General features: G+C 45.7%; 1 pseudogene; it reads left to right on the forward strand.

Annotated features, from left to right (window-relative positions):
• The first annotated feature begins 5,922 nt into the window (after window positions 1-5,922).
• LOC118622090 lies at window positions 5,923-6,021 on the forward strand (annotated as a pseudogene).
• The last annotated feature ends 302 nt before the right edge of the window (window positions 6,022-6,323 follow it).

The following is a 6,323-nucleotide window of genomic DNA, read 5'->3' on the forward strand; positions in this document are numbered from 1 at the left end:
TCACTATCAGGACAAGACCCTCCATGAGCAAAAAGATTAGGACTTGCTGAAATCTAAGATGATGGCTAGCATTTTTAGCAATTACGTATTTTTTAAATTAAAGTATGTACGTTGTTTTTCAGACATAATGCTATAGCACACTTAATAGACTACAGTATAGTGAAAACATAACTTTCATATGCACTTGGAAACCAAAGAAGTCACGTGACTCATTTTTCTGTGGTGGTCTGGAACCGAACCTGCAATATCTACAAGGCATCTCTTTAATCATTGGTTTGTGGTACAATGGAGCCAAATGGGGACTCGAACCTGCCTTACCATAACTCCTTCTGCCTGCAGTACTTAAAACATGGAGGGGATAAAGGTAAGGACTATTTATCTGTAAATATGTAAACTGCCCACTTATGACCCTCCTTGTATTTAACTTACTCTAATCATATGTAAGCTCTCAGTTTAGAAACAACAAAGAGGAGTTAAAGAACGAGACAATTTTCTAATCCCTTATTAACGAAAAAAAGGTCACTGGACAAGTGCCTTGTTATCTTTTAGTTCTGTACCTCCCAGCTCTTCCTAAGACTCTAGATCCTTTAGACTCTGTTTTCCATGAACATTTTGAGCACCAGATCCCGATGCCCTGCATCTATAGTTCAGGTCCCGACATCTGGGTGTTAAGACCCCTCGTAACAGAGACTCACCCTACTTAACCTCATTTCCATCGCTGCCTCCCATGTATCTGTCAGCCGATCTCCTAAAAGCTCTCTCTTTCCCCCAAAAGCATATCCCAGCTTTTTTTTATGTCACTATTTGCGTGTTCCTCTCCGCAACATGCCCTCTTTTCTGTTCTTCTCCCAAATCTTTCTAGTCCTCAAAGACCACATGGTCATGACACTGCCTTCGTTTTGCTCATACTTTTCTGTACTTCTAGGTTTCTTATGGACAGTACCATGCGATTCAACACCTAGATTAACACCCTTACATTGCTCCAGAATTCATGTCTAAGTCCTGCTTCCTCAAGTGGACTGCAGCCAGGAGTATGAGGATAGTTATTTGTTTACATATATCTACATGTGAGAGTCAATGTTTGAATATATGTTGTGTGTAAAAATAACTGTTCTTTTGCCTGGCAGGTGTGGCCCAGTGGTTGAGTGTCATCGACCCAGGGACCAAGAGGTAGATGGTTTGATTCTTGGTCAAGGCACATGCCCAGGTTGTGAGCCAATCCCCAGTGGACCAGAAGTTTTGATCTCAGAGGAGGGTTTTTTAGGTCCTTGCAGGAAGAGACAACTGACTGCTTTGAAACCCAAGACATATGAAAACGGGGGATGGAAGGTATTGAACTCTTAATACTGACACTTTTCAAAAGGACTTTAATCACTTAGAACAGAAGACACTTTAAAACATGGTATAATAGTTAGTGGCAGAAATAGAATTAGGTCCAAATTAAGCAATGACATGGTTTACAAAGAGACAATATCTGACAGGTGTACTTTGAGCTGCTTGTGTGAGTATCGGGGTAAGAGGTCTGGGGGTGCAGATCCCGCAGTGGGACATAAGAGCAGGTGTATGCAGAGGGGCTCTACGACGGTGTGATGGCGGGTGGGAGGCGGCAGAGAGGTCTCTGGGGGCAGCTTGAGGAAGGTTTGGCAGCAAGCACCTTTATGGGAGTGAAGGAGAGAGGCGACATGCAGTCTCTGAAGCAGCAGCTATTTCCAGGGAAATTCAGGTACAGAAACCAGCACAAGTATCCACTCACTCTGTTTTGGAACACAAGGTCAGGCTCAATACATGACTTAAGTCTGATGGCCAATCACTGGCTAAGGGACCTTTTTTTTTTTTTTTTTATCCTCACCGGAGGACATTTTTTTGCATTTATCTCCAGATTGAGTGGGAGGGAGAGAGGGGGGAAGAGAGAGAGAGAAACATCCATGTGAGAGAGACACATCGACTGGTCGCCACCCACACAACCCCAACTGGGGCCAGGGACAAACTGCAACTGAGGTACGTGCCCTTAGCAGGAACCGAATGCTGGACTCTCTGGTCCACGGGCCGACGCTCTAACTGCTGAGCCAGACTGGCCAGGACATGAGGGCCCCTCTGATGCTCAGATGAGGGGGAGGGGAAGGCGAATTGGAGTAGAAGCTGGGAGGATGCAAAGACAGTTACCATGACCCCTTGTTTTGTTTGCCCTTAGATAGTATTGTTGCTGGTGGCATCTAAGGTTGACTAAATAAATGATTTGTGTTGAAGATCTTTTTCTCTTGCTCTGTCCCCTTGACTTGGCATTTTCCAGGGGCTCCTTCTTGTTCCACCCAAAGCATCTGTTTTCCCTTGTGCTCTGTTCTCCTCCTTAGAAGATAACACCTTCACTCTGGGGGCCCAGGGTGTTCAGAGGGAAAACTATGTGCCCTGACAAGGCTGGCTTCAGCCCTCAATGTCCCGGCAGAGTGGCCGGGGCCCTTCTGTGTGCTGTTTCTGAAAGGAGCCCCTCTCCACGACCAGGCCGAGCACAAGGCAGCTGCCCCCAAAAACACTGGGAGGGGTCGCATCGCACCCCCCCCCCACACACACACACACACACGTGAGAAGATTATCTCATTTGCATAGTTTATTGCAGGAGCTCTGCTCACTGAATAAAAGATTTTGCCTGAGTTGCAAGAATTTAAACGTTACCATTTTCTTTCAGAGGTACACGTTTTACCATAAATCGGCATGCATTATTCATTTTGCTTTCATTGTGTGGTGCTGACCCCAGAGTCTCACAGGCCCGCAGCACTGCCGCATCCCAAGGGTCTAGGCTGAGGGCCAGTCTGAAGCTTCCAACATCAAACCTCAGGTATCTCCATTCGCTGCTAGCTTCTTGGGGACACTTCCCAGACTTCACAAACTCCTCTCCCCGCTGGCAGAGGAGATAAATCTGCTGCATAGCTCTGAGCAGAGAATCTGTTCCATCCCTGAGAATACACCTTTAAATATTTAATCAAAGCATACATTTGAAGATGCTCTAGCAGCTGTAGAGAGAGCAGCTGAATAGCAGCAAAAACAATCTTCATGTGCAGAGATTAAGAGAGTTAAAGAAACGGCTATGATATTAGACACCTTTACGGTAACCAAAGACTCCGGGCAAAAATAACAGAAAATAAAATGCAGGGAACGCTTGCCCCGTGAAAGAAAATGAACACAGCACAGAGTATTCTGGAGGTTCAAACCTGACGTGAAATCCAAGTTATGACAGCTCCAAACACTGTGGCCTCGCTTGTAAATCAGCGGGCCCCTGGGGAGGGCAGATGGCTCAGTATCTAACACTTACGTAACCACAACCTGAGCGCGGGACCTGCCAGAGCAGGGGAACAAGGATGCTTCTGAGAAAAGACCAATTGTGCTCCCTTCGAAACCCACTGGAACAGCTCTGCCTGCCAACCAGGGTACAGCAGGGGGCATCAGAATCTCCCGACGCACAGGCAACCAGCTGTACACCCTTGGCAAAGCTGCCGGCAACCACAGCCAAGCGGCTGTGTGTCATTGACTCCAGCCTCCCCACCCCAGGGTGGCTCCCAGGTCCCCCAGGCTGTTGGCGGGTGTGGCAGCAGAGGCCTGCGGAAGGTTTAGAGAAGTGGGCATTCCAGTGCCCGGGGGTGGGAATGTTAGTCAACCTTCCCGAGCACAGACAGTACCAGACTTGCACATTCCCAATTTATAAATAAATGATCCGGGAGCGACACAGGGGGCCACTCCTGTCCAGGCTAAAGGCAGCATTGGTGCTTCTGTTTCCGAGAAAGTCCGAGTGAAACTGTGGGTCCTCAAAGCCAGGCAAAATCTGGGGGAGTCAAGAAGAGTCAGCAGAGGATTGACCCCCGTGGCCACTGCACAGAGCAGCATCTCACAGAGAAGGCGTTCACCTTGTGGGATTCATTTACATCTGCTTCTTTCACACTGAATACAGGCGTCAGATCCTGCACGATATGAAAGTTTGTGAAAGTGAAGCACTTTCGGAGAGAAGATAGACCTAGAATGAGGCAAAACAATGTTCTACAATAAATGGGAAAGTCTCTAATATTTCTTTTTCCAAAACACTGCCGACAGCCACCCCCACAGAGATGGGAAAAGACAGATCTTTCCCTTCAATTCTGCATTATGAGACCCCTGACCCCCGAGTGCAGATTTCAAGCTTGCTACACAAGTCTTATGATGTGGTTACATTTTCGGTTACACAAAATTTTACAGTTTGGGTGGGAATCTACCTACCACACATAAAAATCTCTTTCCGAGAAATCCCTTCCTAGCTCTCCACTGCTGAATTAATAAAATAAACTTTTGGAAAGTAATGTTTGTAAATTGGGGCAGCCTATCTAGTCAGTAACATACCAGTTTATCATTTGTAGTGGATAAATAGAACACCCAACAGAGCAGAAATATTCCTCAAATTTCATAGTCCACACTCAATCGTTTATTGGGTACTTGCAAGATGCTGTATACAGAAGTGCATAAGACGTGGTCCCAGATCTTACAGAATTTGTGCTTTTAAGAAGCAATCACCTCATGATGTGGGAAGAATGTGATGGAAGAGAGAACAAGGTATTTCCTGGAGAAGAAATCTTCTGGAGAAATAAAAGAGCAAACTTTTGGGGGGAAATGGCTCCGGCCTTGCAGCTTGAAAGAGAAGTGCATTAGATTTATCCTGAGGAGCAGCCTCTACTCAGGCTGTGGCTTAGTCCATTGTTTCATGAACATTGAAAGCAATCGGTACTTGCTGCTATAATCTGAAAACCCCTCAACAACACCATCTAGCTACCTTCCCCCAAGCAGCCCTCCAAGGCCATCATGTCCAGTGGGCCATTTGATTTACTTTCGACTGAGATTGATAGCATCGCAGATAACTAAGTAGAAATATTCCTACCAAGTACCTGGGTTATTTGAAAACAGCATGTCTGTGGTTTATGGACACTTGGAAGTAATGAAACATTGAGATCTTGACCTCTTTCGTAAGATTTCCCCCTTTCTTCCAGGCTCTATGTGCTTTCTGGGTCAACTCAGCTGCCAGGAACAATCAATGAAGTTAGCATCCTGTTGAATATTTAAATGTATTCCTCAATTGAGGGGATATTTCAAACATGACATAGGCATAGGACTTTGTCAGTAAGTGTGCATGGGGCTCATTAGTATAAGTAATTTAGATCAGCACTTCTCAACCCGCAGGTAGGAATGCAATGCTGTGCCATGTACACACGGTGCACATGTTGAGTTCTGCTCTCTTTGGCCTTCGAGCAGCCGTGTGGGGTGTAGAGCAGCCAAAGTTCCTGGCCAGTGCTCTCAAGCCAAGAGCATCTTTATCTATGTATCTAAATGCCATAAAATATTGCCATTTTAAAACGTTTGTATGATTGGGGAAAGATTGGGAAGTTTCAGTTTGTACTCTAAGCTTATTCGTGGGCCTTGACCTCATATTGTGCTGGACTTAGGGCGAGATCCAGGGTGACTCCCACACCCCACAACAGCTCTCAGGAACACTGAGCTGAGTGCTGTGGTCCTGCAGTCCTACCAGGAGCAAATAGTGCCTATATACTGTTTGGCTATGATGATGGTGAAACAAACCTGTAACTGTGTTTGACAATGACGGTGAAGTCTAGACTCACACACTCATCCGAGTCAGAGAAGCTGAATCAGCTGCAACCAGCTCCGTACTCTTCGATGTGCCTCAGCCCCTATCCCCAGTCTGCTCTTTTTCACAAAAGCAATTTTAAAAAGAGTTACTGCCATAAATAGACGGCTTTGATTGGTTCTGACTGGTTAGCCGTCAAAGAAAAATGTAGAAAAATACAAGGACAAATAAAAAGATAGTGTTCATACAAATCTGAGCCCAGAGTAATGCCAAAGCTCACATTTAATGACCCAATAGGAACATTCGTCATTAAAACCCTCCCAGCAGTGCTCACACATAGACCACAACTGGAAGGAGACAGAGAGGATTAGCATGGGCCCTGCACAGGGGTGGCAGGCATATTTCCAGATTTTTAAAACAAACAAAATATGCTCCCCATAAAGGGAAGGAAATGCAGTGATACTGTCGGGTGTAGATACGTGTTTCTGGTGGTGGTGATGGCTGTGCCACAGCTCTGGGGCCCCTGTGGTGACAAAGAATAATTCTCATGGAGCATATGTCCATGTATGTACAGATACATCATTCACATATTTGTGGGGTCATGGGTCATCTCATCCAAAAGGGATAATCATAGGAAAAAGCAACATTACTTCTTCATGTACATAGAGGTACACGAGTGTGTGTGTTTTGAAGGGGACATTATAGTATATTTATCCATAGGCGGTTC

Source organism: Molossus molossus, unplaced genomic scaffold (assembly GCF_014108415.1).
Source record: "Molossus molossus isolate mMolMol1 unplaced genomic scaffold, mMolMol1.p scaffold_m16_p_8, whole genome shotgun sequence".
Lineage (NCBI taxonomy): Eukaryota > Metazoa > Chordata > Mammalia > Chiroptera > Molossidae > Molossus > Molossus molossus.